Source organism: Schistocerca nitens, chromosome 9, assembly GCF_023898315.1.
Source record: "Schistocerca nitens isolate TAMUIC-IGC-003100 chromosome 9, iqSchNite1.1, whole genome shotgun sequence".
NCBI classification, from domain to species: Eukaryota; Metazoa; Arthropoda; class Insecta; order Orthoptera; family Acrididae; genus Schistocerca; species Schistocerca nitens.
The window spans coordinates 160,421,523-160,447,512 of NC_064622.1; the positions used below are offsets into that span (position 1 = coordinate 160,421,523).

The following is a 25,990-nucleotide window of genomic DNA, read 5'->3' on the forward strand; positions in this document are numbered from 1 at the left end:
GGACGTACCGCCGAATTGCTCAACACGTGGGGCGTGAGGTCTCCACAGTACATCGATGTTGTCGCCAGTGGTCGGCGGAAGGTGCACGTGCCCGTCGACCTGGGACCGGACCGCAGCGACGCACGGATGCACGCCAAGACCGTAGGATCCTACGCAGTGCCGTAGGGGACCGCACCGCCACTTCCCAGCAAATTAGGGACACTGTTGCTCCTGGGGTATCGGCGAGGACCATTCGCAACCGTCTCCATGAAGCTGGGCTACGGTCCCGCACACCATTAGGCCGTCTTCCGCTCACGCCCCTACATCGTGCAGCCCGCCTCCAGTGGTGTCGCGACAGGCGTGAATGGAGGGACGAATGGAGACGTGTCGTCTTCAGCGATGAGAGTCGCTTCTGCCTTGGTGCCAATGATGGTCGTATGCGTGTTTGGCGCCGTGCAGGTGAGCGCCACAATCAGGACTGCATACGACCGAGGCACACAGGGCCAACACCCGGCATCATGGTGTGGGGAGCGATCTCCTACACTGGCCGTACACCACTGGTGATCGTCGAGGGGACACTGAATAGTGCACGGTACATCCAAACCGTCATCGAACCCATCGTTCTACCATTCCTAGACCGGCAAGGGAACTTGCTGTTCCAACAGGACAATGCACGTCCGCATGTATCCCGTGCTACCCAACGTGCTCTAGAAGGTGTAAGTCAACTACCCTGGCCAGCAAGATCTCCGGATCTGTCCCCCATTGAGCATGTTTTGGACTGGATGAAGCGTCGTCTCAAGCGGTCTGCACGTCCAGCACGAACGCTGGTCCAACTGAGGCGCCAGGTGGAAATGGCATGGCAAGCCGCTCCACAGGACTACATCCAGCATCTCTACGATCGTCTCCATGGGAGAATAGCAGCCTGCATTGCTGCGAAAGGTGGATATACACTGTACTAGTGCCGACATTGTGCATGCTCTGTTGCCTGTGTCTATGTGCCTGTGGTTCTGTCAGTGTGATCATGTGATGTATCTGACCCCAGGAATGTGTCAATAAAGTTTCCCCTTCCTGGGACAATGAATTCACGGTGTTCTTATTTCAATTTCCAGGAGTGTATATCACTACCCAATAATGCTAGGGCTGAGTACATGATTTCTCGCATAAGGAGAAACATATGGAAAGTTTCTGCTGGAAAATTCAACAAAGGCCAGATTAGTTTTGTAGGAATTTCAGTGGGTGAGAGCAGCCTTAGAGACACCAGCACATCACAACTTAAGGTAAATACCATGTGCAGAGGCGTAAACTCGAGCAGCCTTGGGTAATCTTGCACTCAAATTTGTCACTTGTTTAACCATCCACCATAGCCTTTATTGTCACCCTAAATAGTACCGAACTTTGAACCGGAATCGGACGATTTTCGTAGTACTGACCAACATCATAATGCATGTGTAAGAGCAATTTTGTAAAGAAATGTCCAATTAAACTTTCACATTACTGTGCTTAGGATTAATGGAAAGAAACTTCCAATTAAACTTTCATAATAATGTGCTTAAGAGTAATGTTCTTTGTTGTGTATAAACTTATTTCATTTTTTGATGTTGGCAACATTCGTTATCCATTGCACTGTTTTTATGTTGGCGAGTTGAAAACTGTGTGGAAAGCTGTGATTTGGTGGGAAATATTGCGACATTAAACTTGTCATTTCACCTCACATTCAGTTGTTCTCAGTTCTAGAATAAGCAAAAACAAAACCCCCACCCTAACAAATGGCGACCCTGCCAGGATGGCATTTGGTCTGCCTGGATTACATTTAGTCAAATTAGTAATACAAACAAATTTTTTAATTAAAAAAAATTCATGTTGTTTTGTGACGAGGTTACCCAATGTATGTAAATGTGTAGTGGACAAATACAGTAAATGTGTGATCCAAAGTGTAGAAAGGTTGTATTGACACGTAGAATCAAAGTATCATGGTTAGAAGGAGATTGTGCATTACCTCACTGGCGCGACTGAAGTTATTCACGGCATTGTTGAGTTGAGTTGAAATTCCAAAAACGGTGAACAGTGTTGCTAATATTGTTTACGTAGTCTAAGAAACTATCTATGATATTTTGGAAACGTGTAAGGTCCTATAACTTGATGTTGACGAGAGTGCAGGCTCGCTCAGTTCGAGAAAGACAGAGGTTAGTTAAACGATCAGAAACGGCGAAAGAACGGAGAGTATCGCAGATAGGTCAAACTCAAGATCTTGACAAGATACAAATTGATGTATAATAAAAGGTATCGCGTACAGATCACGAAACGGGATGTAGTGATAGTTCAGAGGGAATGGTAGCAGTTTCAAGAATGGTATCACAGTCAGCGAATGCGCAAAAACACACGAATGACGGATCTAGTGGATCAGAAATAGTCATAGAACGAGCAACTTCAGTATGTTGAACCGAATATAGTAATTTTGAACCAAACGGGACTGTTTCCAACAGAAAGAATGTGTGTAAGTGCGTCCGCACTGTGGACAGAAGTCGGTGAAACGCCACGTGAAAGACACGAACGGGAAAATTTTCATCGAATAGTGGCCAGTGACGAGGGCCAAGAATCGGATAGTGTGTTTGCATTATTGAAGCAACTCACTATGGTCGCAAGACAAATAAGTGAAACAACAAATGCAAGGCTAGAAGATTTGAGATTTGAAACAAATACGGGGTTATAGAATTTAAAGACAGCAACAGATGCAGGATTGGCAGAATTAAAAACAGAAAATGCAAGGTTAGAAGATTTAAAGATCAAAACGGCCATGCTCCAATTTGAAACTTACGCTGGGTTCGAAAAAGTCCCCGAAGATCAGCAAAATTACGAACAGAAGTCTATGAACAGTTTACTGAAATCCGGAGAGAGGAGACTCACGCGAGCTGATACAAGCGTTAATGGCTGACAAGAAAAAGATGCGTTCTGACGTTGACCAGGTGCAGGATGCAGTATCTAACGTTAATCAAAGAGTGGATAAGTTAGCACGTAAGGCGTCTGGTAAGGCGCAACAAGTCGTGGAAGAGCTCAGTGTCAGAAAACGTGTCACGCGAGTCGCATTAAAAAGATTTGACACGCGAATTGAAAACATAGTCTCGAAAAATTAGAAACAGTTTGAAGACCTTCGCACAGAATTGAAACAGTGTATCGAGAGTCGTACAGAAAGTAGTAGCGATACACCGGAAACGGTAGTATCGTCCGACATAGTAATAGACAGTAATCCAGAAAGGAGAAAGTGAGTTGTGCAATCTTCCGTAGCAGTAGCGGGAACACAAAAGCGTCATGAAATTGCAGTCGTTTATTCACAAGAGGTTGCATCAGTAATCACCGAAGCGAAACAAAAACAAATAGGGAAGGAACAGTTAACACAGGGGAGCGAAGTAGGTGATGTGCAGTCGCACCAGACATGGGAGTGACAAACAGTAGACGCGCGCATTCCAGCAGAGCGGCAGCCGACCCTCCGAAAGTTCACTGGTGACGCGAGAGCGGAGCAAAATGCGAAGACACATCTACCAGTTCCACAACTGCCGAGTCACAGCACAACAGGTTATAGACCGCAAGCCAATGTGAAACTGATAGAAAGGCAAAATACGGAACCAGTAACGGGAAATGTAAACGAATCTTTCAATCCGATACACGAGGAACGGTACGATGTAGATAACTGCACACCACAGTGTAGATACGATGCTAAATGGGACATAAATATGTCAGCTCAAGACTCAAATGTGGTAGAACGAGTACAAGAAAATTTACACAAGTGAAAGAAACGAGTAATGTTGTGAAAACACAAACGCTGTATGGTGGAAGAGAAAAATTTGACAATGATCACTTTTTGACATTCAGAAAATTCCAACATTACAAAGAAAGTGGGAACGGCCTAGATCCACGCACGTTCATAAATCAGTTTCAGATCGGTTTACCAGAGCATTGGCCGCTTAGCCATAAACTTCATTTGTTGGCATATGGACGGAGCAACAGCGGAAACCATACAAAGAGTAGCGGCGAACTGTCGTTCATATAAACAATTTAAAATTTTATTCTTGAAGCGTTACTGGTCGACAGAAACACAAAACAGAATAAAGTGTGCGTCGTTTCAGAAAATGTGTTCGAAAATTCCGGAGAAAAGAAACCCGTTAGATTTTTCGAATATATGACAAAGAAAAATCAGTGCTTAGATAATCCATACAGTGATGGGGAACTGATACGGATGAGCACAATGAAGTTACCGTTACGTTACCAGCAATCATTGGTTGCTAGGGCAGGTGGTAACATACAAGCATTTAAAGGAATGTTGAGAGAACTTGAATTCGTATTCAGTGAAGATGACGCAAGAAAACAACGTAGAAGCAGAGAAAACAATAATAGTAGGGGGAGTAACAGTAACCGATCAGGTTTTAATAATAATTCCAACGGTGAGAATAACATAGGAAAAGGCAATGGTTTTGTAAGGAGTGGTAGTCGCCATGGGAGGACAATAATAACTATGGTTGTGGTAGCGCACAGAGGGCAAATAACAATATGGTTTCGGGGGACCGAGGCATTATAATGGCGGATTTGGTCCTAGAAACTGCGGTGGTAACTATGATCCGTGCAAACGAAGGCGGAAGGTTTAGAGGTTTTCAGCAGCCAAATCCAGGTTATTCAGGTGGAAGTGGAATGGTCAGAACGCAGAAAGGTTGGGAAAATCAAACTTCGGCATGACAAAACATGCGAAAAGAACCGATAGAGGAAGTCGAGATGAGGCCACCAAACCCAGGTAAAAGACAAAATTGACGAGATGAGGCCGGCCGAAGTGGCCGCGCGGTTCTGGCGCTGCAGTCTGGAACCGCGAGACCGCTACGGTCGCAGGTTCGAATCCTGCCTCGGGCATGGATGTGTGTGATGTCCTTAGGTTAGTTAGGTTTAACTAGTTCTAAGTTCTAGGGGACTAATGACCTCAGCAGTTGAGTCCCATAGTGCTCAGAGCCATTTTTTTTTTTGACGAGATGAGAGGTAGGAAGACGAGTCACGTGTAATTCGATCGAACAATGAAGTCAGTTGCATAATCAAACATGAAAATAGACTTAGTTTCAATAACACAGATTTTAAAGTAGGTTTAAGGGGAGATCGAGTACAGACACCAGCATGCTGGGAGTCAATTGACTGGCAATCGACCGAGGATGATGAGGAACAGGAGTCAGAACAGTGACTATAGACAGTAGTACAAAAATTGATGATGATGGCCAAACTGTAGAAAATGTAGCACGTTTATACTAAACGGAGAAAGAAACAGTATGCCATGAGGATAAAGCACCATTGATAACACCAAAGTGATACCTAGTTAGAAGTGAATTCCCACCAGTAACTAAAGTAAAACATAGACATTTTGTAAATTAGCACTAAGCGATGGGAAGGTTTCAGAGTTGAAAGTAAAATTCTTTTCTATATACAAAGGTTAGACAAAAGAAAAAAAAGAGTCCACTCGAGAATTTAGTTATATTGAATGTCCTGAAATCAAAGAGTAGGAAAGAAAACAAAATGCACAGAAGTAAAACTTGTACTTATCTCGAATAATTAAATAAAAAAAATTTCGCAAGGAGGTAAATTAATAATGATGATGAAAAGACAGGAAAGTAACAACTAATGTAACTCTTCTGCAAACGAAATGTGTTCTGGGGAAGGAATTGAACGTAAGAAGAAAAATAGAGATCAGCATTTGGATAGTTTAACGAATTAGTAGTAGATTCTCTCTTAAATACGTGGTGTGAAGGAGGAGCAAGTTAATATTTTGCAGAACAAAAGAAGTGAAGAAGTAGGTAGGAAATAGATGATTAAGGGGAAAGGAGATAGGCATTTTAAGTTCTGTCCCGTCGAGGACGGTGAACAAATAATTGAAGATATATTTTGGGGAATATGTGAAACATATAGGATTTGTGGAAGATACCACAATCTATATTGAAATAGAAAGATGAAAGAAGAATAAGAAGTAGTTAGGAGGTAACTATTAGGAAAGAGAATTGAAATATTAAGACAAGCAAGAAACATGTTAATTCGTGGAAGGAGGTAGAACAGTAGGAGCTTAAGTTCACCCAGAAAAGATTTCTATATGGAAGGGTACAGTGAGTGAAGGTAAGTATGTAAAAGTTTGAGATCGAAAAATTAGGAGGAAGGGATAAGTATGAAGTTGAAAACAATACAACAGAACAATAGAGGCGGGTTTTGAAGGGCAATAACAACAACAAATATAAAAAGTGTATTATGAGGTTTTGTTACAGCAAAGGACAAAAAGAAGAGATTGCTGAAAAAAAGACGCTGCAATCGGAGTCAAGGTGTGAAGTTTCCAAAACAACATAATATACCTGTAGTTAGAAAAAAAGGGGTTACTAACATACTAACCGTCCTCACCATCAATCTCACTCTTACCATCCATCGTGATGAAGATGAGGACACCAAGAAGAATTAAGTTAAACGAAAAAAAGGGGAAGCTAATTTTGATAGAATTAATGATACTTTTTGTAAAGTCATAAAAAAAATTTGTTTAATGTTTGTAAAGTTGATACTGTAAAATTGATAGCGTAATCTAGGGATGTAAGGAAAGTAAGATTGTCACATATTGAAGATGAAGTCGGCAGCCAAGGCGCAGCATCATTGAGGCCAGATCGACGACGAGACTGAGGAGAGCGGTTAGGCGTGAGAGGAAGGAACACTGAGTGTGAGAGCCTGGTACGTCAGCTTACGAGATAATAAAAGAAGAGGCCTTGGTGGAAACGACAATCCTAGACGATACCTCCTCTGTGGAAAAGTTTGGAAATACAACGCAGGCTGAATGCAAGCAACTTGGACTCTGAAGTGAGCTTTATTCCTACCTATTCAAAGCTGCATAGGAAGGGATAAAGAATGTCCACCGAACCGGGAGGGAGGTGGACACATTACGGCGAGGATGAGTGGAAGCTTAGATTCACCACAGGAAGAAGAAGAAACGCGCTTCTGTAAATCAATGTGCAGAATAGCGGAAACTGTCATGATACGAAATTCAACATCTGCTTGACAATCCCTGACAACACATGGGACGGAGCAGGAAAAGGATGGCAGGCTGTTCAACTTATCTAGATGAACAACCGATTACAATGAAGAATAGACAACAACTGTGAAGAAGTCGCCATAAGAACGGATAAAAGACAACGATGTTAAACAGGTCTTCAATCCTAACTCCCAGTCCATAGAAGAACGAAGACACAAGTAAGAAGACAGCAAGAAGCACCAAGAACAGAAGACACAACGCAGAAGATTTGGAAGGAAGAAGAGCCTGGACCAGAGGAGGTCAAGAAACATTTTCAAATCCCTTCCTATAAAAGACCATTATTACATTTAACTACCAACGAGAATCTAATTTAACTGTTCTAGCAGAATACATATTCGATGTTTTTTATGGCAGACTGCAACGCTTTCAGAAGGCATACCAGAAAAATGGAAGAGAACAACTCGTATGGAAATCTACCGACGAAATAACCCACGCTGAATCGGTATAAGGATTCGATGAATGTGGAAGCGGAAAAATTTGGGCTGCCAAAAATGGATTTCTAACTCAACTGCACCACAGGCATATGCATAATGAAACAACAGCTACCACGCATTCACGACACACTCAGACCTTCAGACCTTTCTCTCTGCCGGCCGTCATTCCGTTCTCGATGTGAACAAGGCGAGGTGCGGGCAAGCGTCATGACACAACCCAGGAAACGCGGCAAGACGCATACCAAGCGTCATACTATACTCAAAGGAGACACGGTGAGGCCCACAGCCGACGGTCATTCGACGGAAACACGTCGAAACACCTGAATAAAAAGTGAACCATGGTACAGATAGGAGAAAGAACTGTCTGTGATGGACTACTATCTAGAAAAAAAAGGGACAACAATTTAAATTTTTATTGTATTTAAATATATGTTAATGTAAACTTTTCCTGAGTTAGTGATAAGTCTTTATTAACGATGTTTGTTTGCTCATTTTGACATGTAAATAATTTTTTTTATATTGCAGTTTTTTAACTTGTTTAATTAAATAAAAAGCCTACTATTAACAATTTTTGAGTGTAATGTGTTCATAAAAATACTTAGGATAGATAAACGTGAATGGATTAAGCTGTTGCAGGATGTCAATGTAAAGTTTGTAAAGTAAAAATTAGGTTTAGAAATTCAGTGTTTGTGAAAGTCAATGTTGATAATTTTTGTAAAGTCATGATACATTTTGGGAGAATATAAATAAAGTCATAAATAGGATTATAGCTGTAAAATCATGAGATAGGTTGAGATATAGCTTATAAAGTTTAACTGTAAGAATTAAACATGTTTTCGATTATGAGTAATCCAAGAGGAAAAAGCAACATTTTTTTTTTATATAAAATCGGGAAGATAATATTGAATGAAGGTTTCCTCAACTTCAATACAAATCCATCTTAATTTAACAAAAATTAACTGAATAAAATAGAACAGTCTCAAAATAAAAAGCAGAACATTCGAATGATACAAATTTATAAATATATGCACATTATTTGAAATTAAATAACAGTTTTACTATAGTCAACTATATTTAAAAGAAAAAAAATTCATTAGTTCAATACAATTGTACACAAGATCAGAAAATCAAGTGCGATGTAAAGGAAGGAGAATGAATAGAACCACTACGTAAATTATACTAGATATTAAGATAGGAAGCTGGTCAGTAAACATCTCAATTGCTACAGTCAGCAGTTGAACCAATTTTGCACTGTCTTCAGTCAATTACTCAACCATTGATTCACCCAGTACAGAATTGAAGAAGGAAGCAGGAGGATATGTAACGTGGCAGAATAAATGGTCAGATTCGCACCTTACATGAGACCTTTACAAGTCGAAATGAGAAGGTGAAGATGACACCTAACGTAAATCGATAGTTATGACAACATTTGCCTATCAATATGTTATGCAAAAAGGGATAAAAGTCATACGACGGTAATTAACACACCATTCCTATACAATGCACGTCTTTGAGCGGAAGGTAGACCAGGGAAAGCGAGTCGAGTCGCCTTTAGTTTTAAAAAGTCAGCAGCGTAGAGGAGGAGGAGGAGGAGATTAGTGTTTAACGTCCCGTCGACAACGAGGTTATTAGAGACGGAGCGCAAGCTCGGGGGAGGGAAGGGTGGGGAAGGAAATCGGCCGTGCCCTTTCAAAGGAACCATCCCGGCATTTGCCTGAAGCGATTTAGGGAAATCACGGAAAACCTAAATCAGGATGGCCGGAGACGGGATTGAACCGTCGTCCTCCCGCATGCAAGTCCAGTGTGCTAACCACTGCGCCACCTCGCTCGGTAGCAGCGTAGAGAAACCGCGCTGTGGGAGTTACGCAGGAAACAACTAAAAGGGGTGGCAGGAAGGAGGACAGCGACCCCGGGCCAGGTGATTCATGCTGGAGGGCCGCCTGTAGCGAGGGCATCGGTACAAGAGCCGAGAAGAAGCTTTGGAAAAAATTCCAACGAGATACGAAAAAAGGCAAGTGAGGCATTTTCGTCCAGCGAATGCGACACATGGAAACGTCAATGTACTTTAGGCATCTATAATGGGCACAAAACGTCCGATTGGCGGAAACTCACTAGGAAGGAGAAAACTACTAACGTTTTGATGCAGTTTGATAGAAGGGACGTCGCGATTGGTAGAACGTGTTCCCACAAAAGAAGAGGAATGCTCCCATTGGTCGAAAAAAGCCGTGATATGAAAAAGGAACCCAAGTGGAGGGAGGCAGTTCTGCCATGAGTGGGACAAGAGAGAAATTTTGTGTGGTGTGACTCTTCTCTGAACTGACGTCAAGTGCAGAACGGATTGCTTAAGAATCCGTACGATGCAGAGCAGAAATTGGTGTGGACACTGCGGTCACAGCGCCTGCACTCCAGCTAAAACTAGCTGTAGCAACGTTTAGCTCCAACTGTGGAGAAACGAACCAGCCAAATTAGTCAACTTGTTCTTGTGAGAACTGAGGGGGCGCTATAATATGCACGCTGCTCCAACCATGCGCGAGTATATCGCCACATAATATGACTAGGGCTGAGTACGTTTTCTCGCATAACGAGAAACATGGGGACAGTTTCTGCTGGAAAGTTCAGAAAAGGCCAGATTAGTCTTGTAGGAATTTGAGAGAGATAGTGCGGTCTTGCAGACAGTAGCATGTCGCAGCTTAAGGTAAATATCGCGTGCAGAGGCGTAAGCTTTGTGCGTTCACCAGCTTGCGTCCACTCTAAACTCGAGCGGGCTTGGGTAATCTTGCGCTCAAATTTGTCTCTTGACTAACCATACACCGTAGACTTTATTGTCATCCTAAATAGTAGCGAACTTTGAACCGGAATCGGACGATTTTCGTAGTACTGACCAACATCATAACGTATGTGTAGGAGCAATTTCGTAAAGAAACGTCCAATTAAACTTTCGTATTATTGTGCTTAGGATTAATGTAAAGAAACTTCCAATTAAACTTTCATAATATTATGGTTAAGATTAATGTTCTTTCAGAGAGTTAATATTTAACATTGTTGTGTATAAACTTATTTCACTTTCTGATGTTGGCAAGATGCATTATCCATTGTGCTGTTTTTATGTTGGCGAGTTGAAAACTGTGCGAAAAGCTGTAATATGGTGAGAAATATTGCGGCATTAAACTTGTCACTTCACCTCATGCAGTTGTTCTCAATTCAAGAATAAGCAAGCAAAAACATACCCCTGCAACCTTTACAAGTGTCCACGGCATAAATATAAATAAGTTCTGACATTAAGATTTTGTGTGGTCTTTTATGGTGCCTTTTTCTATACTTAATGATATTCTTAGCTTTTTTCTTCTGTTGGTGATGGCCGGCAGGGAATATGACAGTAGCTGAAGAAGTAACATCTCAGGAAGCAATTCAACACTTTTTTTCACATTGCTCTCAACTTAGCTAATAATGTAGAACTGACCACAGAATTAAAATGGCTCATGGGCCACCCTCTCGTTACCACTTTTACCACTGGAGTTTGAAGTTTAGGTCATCAGAAACTGTGATAACTGATTATGGTACTACGCTGATGAATCAGTTGAGGTGACATTTACAGATTAAAAGGTTGAGGACTTGTGCATTACATCAACAAGCAAATGCTTGTTAAGAACAGGCATCGTTTTTCACTGTCTTAAAGTAGGAGCCATACAGGTCCTACCCCTGCTGACCTTCTACCCCCAGGCCTATATCAGCAGTGTCGGTACCCATGAGGAAGCAGATTACAGTTGAAAAGTTGTGAATGAACTCCTGTAAATACAGTAAGCCGAAAAATCAATAGAGCGCATGTGAAATGCAAAAACCGGTTTTAGATTCAGAAACAGAAAAGAATTCGGAAAGTTGTTTTGATCTAAGAGGAGAGGAGTGTAACCGAGCCATTGAAGGCAAGTGGTTCAAATGGCTCTGAGGACTATGGGACTTAACATCTGAGGTCATCAGTCCCCTAGAACTTAGAACTACTTAAACCCAACTAACCTAAGGAGATCACACATACCCATGCCCGAGGCACGATTCGAACCTGCGGCGGTAGCGGTCGCGTGGTTCCACACTGTAGCGCCCAGAACCGCTCGGCCATTGCGGCCGGCCGCTTAAGCATTGACTGCGGAAATGCGTGGCGGGCTGTGAGGAGCTGCTCGACCATTATACCCTTTCAGAATGAAAGTTTCACTCTGCAGCAGAGTGTGCAGTGTCACGAAAACATTATGTCAAATTAAAAAGGAACGATTCCGAGTTCGAGTCTCGGCTGGGCACACAGTTTTAATCTGTCAGGAAGTTCTATATCAGCGCACACACCGCTGCGGGGTGAAAATTTCATTCTGGAAACATCCCCCCAGGCTGTGGCTAAGCCATGTCTACACAATATCCGTTCTTCCAGGAATGCTGGTCTAGCACGTTTTGCATGAGAACTTCTGTGAAGTTTGGAACGTAGGAGACAAGGTACTGGCGGAAGTAAGCCTTTGAAGAGCTGTTGTGGGTCTTGTTTGGGTAGCTCCATCGGTAGAGCACTTTCCCGGAAAAGGCAGAGGTCCCGAGATCGAGTCTCGGCCCAGCACACAATTTCTATCTGACAGAAAGTTTCATTGCACCCATTATGTTTTTACTGCACAGGCTTTGTGCTAACAGGACTGCTGTTAGCACGTTGGAACTCAAGTGATCTCTTCCGCCGATTTCATGCAATTTTTTACAAACACCCTCCACAATGCCCTATGGTCCCTGTACTTCTAGTACATGGGGTCTGCTACCTGGTCTGGTCTGATAGTTTCTTGAGTTTCTATTTCAAAACGACACCACCAACACGCGACATGAGCAGCTTTAAAAGGGGTTATACGTCGCTGATGGGTAGCGTTCTCGCTTCCCACGCTCGGGTTCCCGGAATCGATTCCTGGCGGGGTCAGGGATTTTCTCTGCCTCGTGATGACTGGGTGTTGTGTGATGTCCATAGGTTAGTTAGGTTTAAGTAGTTCTAAGTTCTAGGGGACTGATGACCATAGATGTTAAGTCCCATAGTGCTCAGAGCCATTTTAACCATTGTCGCTGATGGATTTGTTACTCGGGTGATTAGACAATATTCGGAGTTACTGAAATCTCCAGACCAAACTATTCTGTTGTTATTGCTTTTCTACTGCCAACACAATACTCACCGCGTCCTTTTGTAGTGGCTGGCGCACATTTCGTGACATCTGGTGATGTATTCCGCATTACGTTGATCAGATAATGTAGACGAAAGCCGGCCAGAGTGGCCGAGCGGTTCTAGGCGATACAGTCTGGAACCGCGCGACTGCTACGGTCGCAGGTTCGAATCCTGCCTCGGGCATGGATGTGTGTGATGTCCTTAGGTTAGTTAGGTTTAAGTAGTTCTAAGTTCTAGGGGACTGATGATCTCAGAAGGTAAGTCCCATAGTGCTCAGAGCCATTTTTGTAGGCGAAACGTCAGTTTACTGCCAGCCAACGATGTCCTAGTTGAAGCTGGCGCTGTTGAAGTTTCGTGATAGACGACTCTCGCTATGTTAAAGACAACGCCGCCACTCTCTCGCGTATTGTCGATCCGGCCACGTCGTGCTGATTATAGAAGCGCCAGGCCACGAACTGAATGGAGAGGTTCCACGATTACTCCGATATGGTGGTGGCGTAGTCGTTCACGATGCTCCAGGCCATCCCGGCTCTGGGGACCGTCAAGGTTGGTGCCAGCAGGTACGCCACGGTGGCAAGTGTTCGCAACATTGTGGCCACCTAGAGTGTCCTACTCCTATCGCGGCTTCCTTTAATACTGTCGATACGCAGCCCACACAAGACCGGCATTGTGCTTAAAATGATCTCTCTGACTCAAACGGTTATTCTAATTATGTTTTTGACTGCTATCAGTTACTGAAAGTAGATCGCCCTAATACATCATTTAAAGCTGAAACCAATCAGACTTATCTTGACAAATCAGCTCGTCTCGTACATATCAACTGAATTCTAAATTTATAATGGCAGTTACTCAGGGACACCACTTGTTACAATGTTTCTAAGCTGCTCATCCGATTAGTGTTTCTGTTCTTTCGAGCGAAGCAGCCTGACTGTTTTTGTGAGTTGGACTGACGTGGATTCCATGTGCCCATGTTGCACTACGTATCCCAAAGAATACGCACCTGTACTCTGAATTTAAAAAAAACAATTGGTAAGTTTTTCAGTGTTGTATACGCAAAGCGATAGTTTTCTGAGTAGGTAAATATAATTAGTAAGTTGACAAAGAAAACGAACAGCCTGTATATTAATTAGAGACAGATTCCAGATGTTATAACACAGAGCGGCGTGCGGTCAACCATTTTGTTTTCGCCCTTAGCAGGTAACATAATTCAAAGTCTTGTCGAAGAATGACGTAACCAACACAAGCTGGATTGACAGCATCTTCAGGCAAGATATTGGCTCGCCTCAAGACATAGTGATGAAATGCTGGAAAACCTGTACTGCGCTACCAGGTAGAATACCTGAGCACTGTTCAAAATCATACAAATAATACAAATACAGGGAAACCCGCACTCCACCGACAAAGTTTCGGTAATTCAGTGGTATTTTTTATGTATGTCGGTAGCAGAGATTAAGGGTCTCCAGCGGTTTGTTATAGAGTAACAACGTAGTTGACATTTATTCCGTTTACACGCTAGTTACATTTGTTCCTGCAAAACAATTTCACAACGTAGAGTGAGCCGGTTATATACAAACAGAAAACGTGCAACACATAACACAAATGACTTTGTAGAAACGCAAAGGTACGGCGATGTGGCTGCTGTTGACGCGGGGAAAGCGCTACATAGCGCCCTTGTGGCGCTCCTCCGTTGCATTCACAACATATGCGGTGCGTATCGGCCAGTTCTTCATCAGTAAACTTATAGATACTGTTGTGAATCGCTGTTAACGTGCAACAAATTGCTGGGAACACAAATGAGAGACAGAACCGAGCAGTACTGGATTCAAAGTTTGCGATGACAGTAAACTGGGAATTAGTGTTGTACTATTTTGACATCTACTACTTGTTCTATTTGGATTGTGTAGTACATGTCCCAGAAACATGTTCCATCTACTGATGTATTGTGTATTAAACCGGGGACCTAGAAACGACGGAGATACTTCGTTCCGCCGTAGCTCTCACTAGTTCGCAATCCCAATACAGGCCACAAAAGTCCACCCACCCCACCGCCGCCCCACACCGAACCCAGGTTTATTTTGCGGTTCGGCCCCCATTGAACACCCCCTCCCCGGGGGGAACGTTTCATACCAATTATGGCACGGTCGGCCAAACGCTGCACAGTGTGCAGACGTGCGGAAGTGCTGCACATGTACGCACGTGTGCGACTGCGAGCGACAGCGACATCTGTTATTAGGCATGTGTCCTAAATGAACAGCGGCGGCTCCACTTCCCTGTTTATGTGGTACAAGCAAGAGCGCAACATACCCAGTCTCGTTTATCCCTGGTAACCGTAACCTTAACAGAGAAGTACTTAGAAATGGCAGGTACTGTGAAAAAGCAAAGGACGAGAGATCTATGTTGTCAGTCGTTTAAAAATGACTGTGAATTGCAATTCTTTTTTGTAGCCGTTGGTGAAAACTCACAGTGTTTGCTATGCCGCCGAATAATAGGCGGCCAGCGTAAGTTTTCAATTGAAAGACACTACAATACATATCACAAAGACGAGTGTAGTGTACTCGAGAGTGAAGAACGGCAAGCAAAATTAAATGTCCTTAAGAAAATGGACGAGACACATCAACTCGATTATCATTTCATGTTTAGATTTATTCCTTTCATAATTAAAAATTATTGTTTACTAACTGTGCATTAGTGCCTCATTCTGCTCCATGTTACATTATTATCAGGAAAGTTGGTCATTAAACCGATTGTTCCAATGTATACTTACATTTAAGGTTTTTTTTTTTTTTTTTTTTTTTTTTTTTTTTTTTTTAAATGTGTGAAGGGCTACGCTCAGCTGAAGTCGATAAAACGTAACATTCATCTAATTGTCGGTTATTATGCAGATTTCAGACGGAGCTGATGAAAGATGTAGCAATAATGGTATTAAATAACAGATGATCATAGAGAGGTCTGCGGTTATCATTTTGTTCAGAGGTCAGTGAGACAGAAATTATGTGGGTGTAACTGAGGGCACCGAGAATTAGTTATAGGAAACCTTGCATTAGTTAAATGTTATTTGAAATCATGAATAAGGTTCGTTGGAAGTCGCTGTTATTTGAAATCATGAATAAGGTTCGTTGGAAGTCGCTAAGTGCTCTCTTTCTTAAATACTAGATCAAAAACATTACTCGTATTTACGTGCCTTCAGTCAAGCTGCCTGTTGTTAACTGTATTACTTGTCTTACTGGGTTAAACTGTTAACATAAAAGTAGACGTCTCAATGAGTAGACTGTGACAGTATTTTAAATTTTTAATACGCGAAATACCTTCCCATGGTTGGCTTGCAAGCTGTGGAAAGAGCACTAGAATGCGCCGGTACAGAGTACCCCAGCAAGTGGATAAAGCGACATCTGTGCGTAGAAACATGCACTACATGAACGCTGACGGCTGCGGCGTGCACGCTGTGACCCGGAAGTTGCACATGTGCAGAAGCACCGCACGCGTGCAGAATTCCTGGCCGGCCCTGAATTATGGTGTACGCGTACGTGGAGGCAGTGTTTGCGCAGTAATCGCCGATATAGTGTAACTGAAGCAGAATAAGAGGAAACAGCCCGCATTCGCCCAGGTTCACGCAAAACCGCTTTAAAAACCATCCACAGACTGGCCGGCATATCGGACCTCAACAGTAATCTGCCGGGCGGATTCGTGCCTGGGACCGGCACGCCTTCCCGCTCGGGAAGCAGCCCATCAGACCGCGCGGCTAGCCGGGCGGGCTTCCATCTACTGGTGACGTGCCTTCCATAGATTGCTCCATTCGTATTCCCTTGCCCATTTAGTATTTAACACGTTGCGGCAACATCACGTTTCAGACGGTTTCAGTATGGTCTTCTCCAGAGGCCATACCACATTATTATACTTTCTCTTTTGTCTCTTAGAACTGCTGTGCCTGTAATTTCGTATACTAATTTATTTTCCGCGGGAGACTTTAATCTTCCAACTATCTTAGGCTTATATATTCTCCACTGTACCGGCGTTACGGCTCTGGAACATCTTACACCCCTTCGGTACGAGCATACTATCCTTGTCATTTTCATAAACATCTTAGACTTTTGTGTTATGAAATTGATATGCTTCAGCAAGGACAGTGTGTTATAAATTACCACTCGCAGGTAAATTGCCTCTTTAACAGGGTTCGCTATTCACACTCACAGCAATATTCCCCGCTTTTCTAGTACATTACTTGCCACGTTCTTTTGAAGGAAATGTCCTAATTACCTTTTTGCTGCGTACGCATCTGCACACTATTTTACCATTTCTAGGTGTAATTTTGACAAGTGTCGCTCCTTTTTTCAGCCTAAATGACGTGATTCTGCACGCCAATGGACCCCTGTCAACACCATTCAGGAACACGATCTAATTCTTTATGCTGGGTATAAATACTGTTAAGGAAGCTACTAGAAATTTGCATACCACCCAGCAACTCTCTATTGAATAAGTGTAGAAGTCGTAAATATTTCTGTAGGCCGATATACTGTATACTTGATGGTAGCTTGGAGTATTATATCCATGTACCACAAGGCTGTAGTCGCTGAAATCGGAGATACCAGTGGTAGGAAATTAAAAAATATATCCGACATGGCGTTGGCGGGAAATTTAAAGAATCTAAAATGGCGAAACTATGCTAGTAGTGCTATGTAACCACTATGGCGTCACAATCCAGCTGCCGTGATCAAAAGTGTCCAAACAGCCTGAATTATTTATTTAAGATATATAAAGATATTGACAGTACTGTAGTAGTACATCCAAAGTACTTGCATTATTTATCAAGACTTCGTAAGCTTGACGTAAACTGCATAAACTGGATCCATGTTCAAAAGTATCAGAATGACTTCAATTAGTTAGCGAAAATGTGTAAGGGATGTAACTTCCAGCACTTCTACATCTGTATTATTTACAAAAAGTATGGAAGCACACACAATGTTTGTGTCAAGTGTCACAATATTATTTAAGTGTCTGCAGTATTTGACAAAATACGTAAGGTTCATCAGTAACACACAGAGTTTGTGCCAATGTTATTTCTACATCTATGTTATTTATCAAAGTACGTAAGCGCGTACGCATGCACGCACGCACACACACACACACACACACACACACACACACACACACACACACACTCACATTTAGTTCTACCAATTACAGCCCCTTATTTTAGCGAGCAATCACATTATTTCAACTTCTTTTTAAGACATACCAGTCGTCCAATCAGAAAGTTTCTAAGCCAAAACACATATATTTTACTCTCCACCATTAAGAACTCAGTATTCACCTAAGCCGTGGAAGCTTTGCCTTTTTCCCCATTTGTATCGATAAACCTCAACAAAGTGTGGCATCAAATTTTGTATGTAAAATTCTGCCTCGTCAATAAATTTCATGTCGCTCTGTTTTTTTCTCCGTGGTGTTAAATTTTGTACTATCTCATTATTAAATTACATATTTATACTCAACTAAAAATGTTTATGTAAAATACACTACTGGCCATTAAAATGGCTACACCAAGAAGAAATGCAGATGATAAACGTGTATTCATTGCCCAAATATATTATACTAGAACTGACATGTGATTACATTTTCACGCAGTTTGGGTGCATAGATCCTGAAAAATCAGTACCCAGAACAACCACCTCTGGCCGTAATAACGGCCTTGATACGCCTGGCCATTGAGTCAGAGCCTGGATTCCGTGTATAGATACAGTTGTTCATGCAGCTTCAACACGATACCACAGTTCATCAAGAGTAGTGACTGGCGTATTGTGACGAGCCAGTTGCTCGGCCACCATTGACCAGACGTTTTCAGTTGGTGAGAGATCTGGAGAATGTGCTGGCCAGGGCAGCAGTCGAACATTTTCTCTATCCAGAAAGGCCCGAACACGACCTGCAACATGCGGTCGTGCATTATCCTGCTGAAATGTAGGGTTTCACTGGGATCGAATGAAGGGTAGAGCCACGGGTCGTAACGCATCTGAAATGTAACGTCCACTGGGAAAAGTGCCGTCAATGCGAACAAGAGGTGACCAAGACGTGTAACCAATGGCACCCCATACCATCACGCCGTGTGATACGCCAGTATGGCGATGACGAATACACGCTTTCAATGTGGGTTCACCGCGATGTCGCCAAACACGGATGCGACCATCATGATGCTGTAAGGAGGACCTGGATTCATCCGAAAAAATGACGTTTCGCCATTAATGCACCCAGGTTCGTCGTTGAGTACACCATCGCAGGCGCTCCTGTCTGTGGTGCAGCGTCAAGGGTAACCGCAGCGATGGTCTCCGAGCTGGTAGTCCATGCTGCTGCAAACGTCGTCGAACTGTTCGTGCAGATAGTTGTTGTCCTGCAAAAGTCCCCATCTGTTCAGTCAGGGCACCGGCCGCGGTGGTCTCGCGGTTCTAGGCGCGCAGTCCGGAACCGTGCGACTGCTACGGTCGCAGGTTCGATCCTGCCTCGGGCATGGATGTGTGTGATGTCCTTAGGTTAGTTAGGTTTAAGTAGTTCTAAGTTCTAGGGGACTGATAACCACAGCAGTTGAGTCCCATAGTGCTCAGAGCCATTTGAACCATTTTGTTGAGTCAGGGATCGAGACGTGGCTGCACGATCCGTTACAGCCATGCGGATGAGATGCCTGTCATGCCGTTGGGATCCAGTACGGCGTTCCGTATTACCCTCCTGAACCCACCGACTCCATATTCTGCTAACAGTCATTGGATCTCGACCAACGAGAGCAACAATGTCGCGATACGATAAACCGCAATCGCGATAGGCTACAATACGACCTTTATCAAAGTCGGAAATGTGATGGTATGCATTTCTCCTCCTTACACGAGGCATCACAACAACGTTTCACCAGGCAACGCCGGTCAACTGATCTTTGTGTATGAGAAATCGGTTGAAACTTTCCTCATGTCAGCACGTTGTAGGTGTCGCCACCGGTGCCAGCCTTGTGTGAATGCTCTGAAAAGCTTATCATTTGCATATCACAGCATTTCCTTCCTGTCCGTTAAATTTCGCGTCTGTAGCACGTCATGTTCGTGGTGTAGCAATTTTAGTGGCCAGTAGTATATTATGTCTTAAATTACGTTTTACCAATTAATTTCATATCTCTCCCTTTCTCCTCCCTCGCTTTCTCTCTCTGTCACATACTATACCTGTACCTATAACCTGTCAGTAAATTTCTTCTGTCTCTCAGACACACATGGAAGCAGCAGTGATTACTTTGGATTGATGATGATGAAGTCCCATACTTCTTTACAGATCGTAGGGGAACAACGCGGGAGACCCTCGCCGCCTTACTAGGCAAGGTCCTAGTGGAGGTGGTTTGCCGTTGCCTTCCTCCGACCGTAATGGAGATGAATGATGATGATGAAGACGACACAACAACACCCAGTCATCTCGAGACAGGAGGAATCCCTGACTCCGCCGGGAATCGAACCCGGGACCCCGTGCTCTGGAAGGGAGAACGCTACGGCGAGACCACGAGCTGTGGACTACTTTGGAATACTCATATGTAATTAAAAGTTCGTGCATGTGGTACAATGTATGAGATCCAGGCAATGAGTGGCTGTAAGAAAATTGTCATCATTTATGCTTCAATCTTTCATAACTTTAAGTGCCATAACATTGAGAAACTTTGAGTGCATATCGCTTCTGATGTAAAAAGTATTATGAATGAACTCCTACAGTCGAAACCGACATTAACATGTACAAGGATACATGCTTCTCAAATACATTTTTACGTCATTGGTATCCAAAGTAATACATTGTGAGCTGACGTGTTGCAATACTGTTTAAGAGCTAGTAGATGACACTCATTGTCAAGTTATGGCACCGGAAACGGTTCGTAAATAATATTTGAGATTCAATAGCTAACACCTACATAGTGACTACTTGTACCTTGAATGCATGGAGAAATGGAACTGTTTGGGTAATGACTGTGTGTTTAAAATGTCTGTCACAAAATTCGTTAAGATATTCACAATACAGTATTTCCTCGTATAAAATGGTTAACAGGAATGAGTTCCATTAAACAGTTATACGTCAAATTACAAGACCAATTAACCAACCGATTTCATAAGATTTCCTCAAGAAACTTTTAGTTCTAAAGACATCAACAGCACTCATATCATATGTGGAGCTGTGTACAACACGCACTTCTCGACAGCTCCAGGTGAGTCAATAGAAACGTGTTGACGTACAGCTCAGCTGAGGCGAGTTACTGAGATAATACATGCAGAAACTGATGCCCGTAAACAAGGTAGTGAGCCGTAACTCAGCCTACAGGTGTCAAAAAATTGAATTTGCATCTTATGTTGACCTACCATTTTGATTATTGATTTCTGTTCAGGTGTATAAATACCACAAGAACTGAAGTTTTAAGTGCTTGCAAGCAAATTCGTTAACGTACTTAATCTTTTGTAAAGGAGATGTGATATGGACTCAACCTCTGTACAACGGAATTTTATTTGCAAGGCAATCAGATACTCTCCTAACGATTCATAGAAAGACAGTCGTATTTACGTTCAGTATGTAGAAAGTAAGGAATATGTACGAAGACCATAACGTAGGTTTACAGCCTTACAAAAAGAGGCAGCACAGTGAGAGAAAGAGTCTTAGCTCCTGAGCTAAAACAGCATAAAACTGGAATCTCTGGATTTATTCCATAGTTCACTTGAAACAGGAAAAATGGTAAAGCCACAGGCAAAATGGAACTAGAATTACAAGGCAATGGACTGTTAATTAGTGGAACTAGATGTGAAATAGCAGGAAGACAATTTCACCATCCAGCTACTATCACGGACACAACAATGCTTAACGTGTCCCGATCAATGACGTATTGGTCGGAAGGACTACCACACGTTGCGTAACAATAAACTGAATTCTATTAACGATACCTTAGATTTCATTTTGCTACAATCCTTAGATGAAATAATAACATCTGAAAAAGAACAAAATATAACTATTTGCAGCTTATCAACAACAAACATAATCTCGGTTCTACTGTTTATTTGTGCAACTTTTGTATAGAGTGTAAGATATCTCAATCAAACGTTGCAATTGTCCATCAGATACCTGTGGAATGGATATGAACTAGTAATAGTTAGTGTACGCAACCAGGACAGTATGACAAAGTAGATTTATTAAGCTAGTTAAGCTAGGTTCAAGACCTACGTTAAGATACAACCCAAAAAATTAAAGAGCTGCTTTTTTTAAATACAAGGCAGGTATATACTAATCAATAAGAAATGAAAAAAAGGAAAATTCGGGACGAAGTTTATAAAAACAAGAGATGTGATTTGCTATGGCACTGAATGATAAGGAGAGGAAATTGCAGATTTTTACTAAAACTCATTAACACTGCCATAGGCAAAATCATGCCATGCCAGAGCCAAAAGTGGGAGCAGGAAGCGAGGCAACGCGTTGCAAATGGGTAGGGTCGTCGACACATTAACACACTGTCTGCCAAATGAGGATACACATTCAGCAGAAAGGAGACTGAGACAGAAAAAAAATCATGCGAGACAAGCATATTCATTAGCTTCTAACAGATGTTGCAACTAATAATCTCCTTCGCAAGAGCACGCAGTGAGGATCTGAAGCAGCAGTTAACCACCTCTTAAGTGAATGTGGCAGAATAAGGAGGACACATACAGTCATTATGAACTGAGCTCACGTCATAGCCTGATGCTAACTCCCTTTAAATACGAGGGCTATTCCGAAAGTAAGGTCCGATCGGTCACGAAATGGAAACGACTATGAAAATCCGATAAAGCTTTGCACAGATGTGTTGGGTAGTGTCTCTAGTATAACCCCAGTTAGCATCACGTCGCTCTTCTCATTTCTGAGCTCGCAGTGAGTGCGTAAAGATGTCTAGAAAATAGTGTCTGCCGCCAAGTACGGGGGCCTGGTGAGAAATTTCCCCTGAAGCTATGCAGCTAACATTACATAACTGTCGTGCTGTTTCGTCTTCAAGACAATTCTCAGCCGCATTCTGCAGGGGCAATGAAGATGCTCCTGCATCGTTTTCAAATGGAAATGTGAGAGTACCCACAATACAGCCCGTAATTGTCTCCCTCTGAGTTTCAGCTCTGGTCACATGAACCGCTGGTTATGAAGACAACATTTCGGCACAAGACAACGAGCCGTAGGCCAGCGTAGACAATTGGCGGAGAGCACTGGCGGCTGCCTTCTATAGCGAGGGTATGGGAAAGTTGGTACAACGCTACGATACACGTCTAAGTCGGGTCGGCGACTATGGAGATAAGTAGCTGCAAGGTGTATCTAACTGTTGCAAATAAAACATTTTTGATTTTTACCGTGGTTTCCATTTCGCGACCTATCGGACCTTACTTTCGGAATAGCCCTCGTACTTTACCATTCCAGCTCTTGTTTTAAGTTTATCATTTGGATCAATGGTGCTCACAGTAATAACACTCGATTTCATGATTACGATACTGCATTGGATCTGTGTCCTAGATGTTCCAGCACAGTCCATGAACTAGTTGATGAAGCACTCAAGATGGTCTTCACGTGGTGAACTTAACGCTGCTCGCCGCTTACCATCTACTGATGAAGAAAATGACTGTCTTCCGATAACAGTAGATCGTAGAGTGCTACGAACACTGAACTTCTGTAAAAGCCTGCAACCTGGCCTCTTTGGATCCACTTTGCTGTTGAACACTCAGATTGCTGAAACGTGCCAGGTAGGAGGAAGGAATAAACTACCAAACAACTACTATCATTGGGTGCACCACTGGAGGGTCTTCAAGATTCTTCATAGAATTTGGAGAGGAACTGAGGACACTCCAGCAGTCAGTGCGAGATCACTGTTCCTGCTCGCCGGCAATCCGCTGCAGTGCAGGGTCGCTAACATCTTCTCTTGGGCATGCAGCCAAGCAGCTGATTGGACACATGTCAGATAGTGTCAGCTAGAATCCTACACGTGGCTGAATGGGAAACAGCCGAGGCTGATGCTAAAGAACGACAACTTATAAACATTGTGAATAAGTTAATGGACTGTAATGATGATTTACAAGTGTCGAAGAGGCTTTACAGGTTCCCAACAGCTATCCTGACTTCGTGCAGAGGTGTCTCCGCCCGGCCCCTCTATAAAGGGAATATGAGGTTTTTGGCATACATAGGCGCTCCAGTAGGTACATAAAAACAAGCTCGTGCTTGAATGCAAGGGTCTGTCAAGACCTCACAGAAATTGGTGAAGAACTTTCGGAACGGTTTTGAACAAAAGAACATTTACGTTTTTATTTACACAGAATGCCACTTGTAATGTAATATTTTGCGTATGCACTGTACCTATGCAATGTACGTATAAAGAGAGGTCAAGAATCAACTAGACATTTATTCATCTAACATACTCATATACTCGTTACTTGTAAATACATATACTGAAAAAAAGTTTATTTTCGTTTCCACTTAATATCGTACACTTGACAAGTTGAACATAAAGATTTATCATAGAGGTTTATATGCTTACACGCATTCATGAAATGTACTGTATCAATAGACTGATTGTCACTACAGTTATTGTTCATGTTATAAACGTCCTGGTATAAATACCTTGAAAATGCTGTAGCATTGATACATTGAGAAAATACACTGTTGCTTTACCTGATTGTAAAATGTATGAAAATGTTTTTATGTTGCCTGGAGACGGATTGTTGAGTCATATACATTAAAGTGAAAGGAGAGGGATCTACACTCCTGGAAATTGAAATAAGAACACCGTGAAGTCATTGTCCCAGGAAGGGGAAACTTTATTGACACATTCCTGGGGTCAGATACATCACATGATCACACTGACAGAACCACAGGCACATAGACAAAGGCAACAGAGCATGCACAATGTCGGCACTAGTACAGTGTATATCCACCTTTCGCAGCAATGCAGGCTGCTATTCTCCCATGGAGACGATCGTAGAGATGCTGGATGTAGTCCTGTGGAACGGCTTGCCATGCCATTTCCACCTGGCGCCTCAGTTGGACCAGCGTTCGTGCTGGACGTGCAGACCGCGTGAGACGACGCTTCATCCAGTCCCAAACATGCTCAATGGGGGACAGATCCGGAGATCTTGCTGGCCAGGGTAGTTGACTTACACCTTCTAGAGCACGTTGGGTGGCACGGGATACATGCGGACGTGCATAGTTCCCTTGCCGGTCTAGGAATGGTAGAACGATGGGTTCGATGACGGTTTGGATGTACCGTGCACTATTCAGTGTCCCCTCGACGATCACCAGTGGTGTACGGCCAGTGTTGGTGTTGGAGATCGCTCCCCACACCATGATGCCGGGTGTTGGCCCTGTGTGCCTCGGTCGTATGCAGTCCTGATTGTGGCGCTCACCTGCACGGCGCCAAACACGCATACGACCATCATTGGCACCAAGGCAGAAGCGACACTCATCGCTGAAGACGACACGTCTCCATTCGTCCCTCCATTCACGCCTGTCGCGACACCACTGGAGGCGGGCTGCACGATGTTGGGGCGTGAGCGGAAGACGGCCTAACGGTGTGCGGGACCGTAGCCCAGCTTCATGGAGACGGTTGCGAATGGTCCTCGCCGATACCCCAGGAGCAACAGTGTCCCTAATTTGCTGGGAAGTGGCGGTGCGGTCCCCTACGGCACTGCGTAGGATCCTACGGTCTTGGCGTGCATCCGTGCGTCGCTGCGGTCCGATCCCAGGTCGACGGGCACGTGCACCTTCCGCCGACCACTGGCGACAACATCGATGTACTGTGGAGACCTCACGCCCCACGTGTTGAGCAATTCGGCGGTACGTCCACCCGGCCTCCCGCATGCCCACTATACGCCCTCGCTCAAAGTCCGTCAACTGCACATACGGTTCACGTCCACGCTGTCGCGGCATGCTACCAGTGTTAAAGACTGCGATGGAGCTCCGTATGCCACGGCAAAATGGCTGGCACTGACGGGGGCGGTGCACAAATGCTGCGCAGCTAGCGCCATTCGACGGCCAACACCGCGGTTCCTGGTGTGTCCGCTGTGCCGTGCGTGTGATCATTGCTTGTACGGCCCTCTCGCAGTGTCCGGAGCAAGTATGGTGGGTCTGACACACCGGTGTCAATGTGTTCTTTTTTCCATTTCCAGGAGTGTAGATGGAGCTTCTTTATACATGTGATGTCCATTAACTGTGGATGATATTTTGTTTCGAAGGGAGATCTGTCTTGTTATTTCTGGCGGCCGGTCAGTGTGGCCGAGCGTTTCTAGGCGCTTCAGTCTGGAACCGCGCGACCGCTACGGTCGCAGGTTCGAATCCTGC

General features: G+C 43.5%; 1 protein-coding gene across 1 annotated transcript in view; it reads right to left on the minus strand.

Annotated features, from left to right (window-relative positions):
- The window catches only part of LOC126204069 (UDP-glycosyltransferase UGT5-like), a 251,477-nt gene that overhangs the window by 193,588 nt on the left and 31,899 nt on the right, over positions 1 to 25,990 (minus strand). The gene's annotated exons all lie outside the window — the stretch shown is intronic.